The sequence below is a fragment of the Harmonia axyridis genome, chromosome 2 (assembly GCF_914767665.1).
Source record: "Harmonia axyridis chromosome 2, icHarAxyr1.1, whole genome shotgun sequence".
Taxonomy (NCBI): domain Eukaryota; kingdom Metazoa; phylum Arthropoda; class Insecta; order Coleoptera; family Coccinellidae; genus Harmonia; species Harmonia axyridis.
The window spans coordinates 28,985,089-28,987,313 of record NC_059502.1 but is presented as its reverse complement, the minus strand read 5'-3'; positions in this window follow the sequence as shown (position 1 = coordinate 28,987,313).

The following is a 2,225-nucleotide window of genomic DNA, read 5'->3' as shown; positions in this document are numbered from 1 at the left end:
AAGTTTGGTTATTCATTTCGGAATGTGTTAAAGTTCTTCTACGATAAGGTTGAAATCTATTATTTCTAAACGATTGATTTTGTAAAAAATTTGCTCCTAGCTCTAGAATTTCTGAGTCTTCAGCGATAATTTCTAATTCTTGAGATGAGTTATCTGTCATTTGAAATTAGGACTGATGTGGAAAAATGAGGGAAAAAGGGGTTGATGGACTTACACCAAGATTTGCATCCTATAGTGGCTGGTCCTTCCTTCTGGATCGAAGTAGTTGGCTTCCTTCTGGGTTGAAGGGGTGGTGCTTCCTTCTGGATCGAAGTGGTTGGCTTCCTTCTGTGTTGAAGGGGTGGTTGATGATGGTTCTGGATATCACATCAAGAGTTGAAACTCAACGGGAGTTCCTTGGACACAATCCGTAGCGGACACTTATTTCAGTTTCGAACTAAAATCCCGTTGCGATATCCTGTTCGCAGCGCCAATTATGTTTTCCGTATCTTAAAGTCTGTTTTCAAAAAGGATTTATTCTATTTTGAATTAAGAATTACAACACTTGGATAAATAATTAATAATTCTACAGATTAAGATTTGGGAAAAACGTGAGTTACAAAACGAAGCTTGATGTTCTAAATCTGATTCATAACTAACTAAAGTCTGTCCTGAAATCTACAAAGAAAGCTTTATGAGTTTACAGAGAGAATTTGCACTTCAGCAGTATCGCGTACATTTCCAAGAACGGCGTTGGCCGAGCTTCTTCTATTATGTTGACTTGTGCTGTTTCGGTCGATGTGGATCTCATAATAATATAAAACCAAAACTGAACTGAAATTACATTCAGAAAAAACATTAATCCTGAAATGAATGCTTTGTGGAATTCGTAGTAAGAATAATGGAGAATCCAAAATAGATTCCTCAAGCGCACCTAAACTTCCTGAAAAGTTCGATGTTATTTTACCTTATTCAGTTATTTTTCCTATGTGACCGACAAAATTCCGCTGAAGTTTCTATGTAAATATGATCATTTTAATAAATAAGACAACTTACTTATTTAGTCATCTTTGTCTAATTTTCAAAACTTTTATAATGATATACCTACATATCAATATCTGCGTTCAGTTTCAGTTCATTTTGGGATCAAGCAATTCAATTTTAAGTTTTGTGAAATCCGTGGAGGTTAAAAATTTGATATTCTATTTGATAATCACTTCAATCATCTAGGGTGTATTCCAATTTGAAAATTCAGAATATCAATAAATGGAAATATTAACAAATAAAGAAGCGATAAATGACAATTGGATCAAAGAAGTGTCAATTGGATCAAAGAAGGGTCTAGATTTCATTACAATGCCTCAAATTGCTCGAAAAATTCATAAAAAAATATAAATAAGAATCAATTTTTATTCGGTATGGAATCTATTCATAAAACTAAACAACAACAAGGGGTTCAGAATAAGTAACATATGGTGAATAAGCGGTGTAGGCAGCAGCATATGGGGCAACATAAGGAGAGTAAGCGCTATAAGCCAATGGAGCGGAGTACGCTGCAGTATAAGCAACTGCCGGTGAAACAATTGGTGCAAAAACACTAGGTTTTGCTTCAGCTTTTGCTTCTGGTACTGGCTTAGCTTCTGGGAAAGCCAGGGCACATCCAATGATGAAGAAGAGAGCGAACTGCAAAATGAAATAAAAATATGAAAAAGAAACAATTGAATGAAAATTTATGTTGATTCTATTAAAGAGTAAACACTTCATATCCGTCTATATAATATGAGCGGAAATAAAGTGTTTCACACTTATATGAAAGAAAACTTTGAAACAAATTAATGGCAATTAATCGATATTTCGATATTTACTTACGTATTTCATCATTTTGATTTGATTGTTGGTCAGAATAGGACAACTGATGGTTCCAAATTACAGGTACTGGCTTTTAAATCTTTTCGTATCGAATGAATTAGGTGGAGTAATCGTCATTGACTCAATTAGGTACGTGATATGTTTCATTCTTTCATTGAGTACATCTCATTTGTATGTACAATTGCTCGTCTTCATTACCTTGTAGTGTATATAAGTATATGCATGATTTTAACAAGGTGTTCACTCATTTTCGGAAAGTAATAAACTGATCATAGTATTCGAGGGAAGGGTTGTTGAAAATTCGTACCTACAATGAAAGTTTTGAGAAAATGTGAATTTTATCACTTTATTCTTGTACAACAAAAAAATTATAGAAA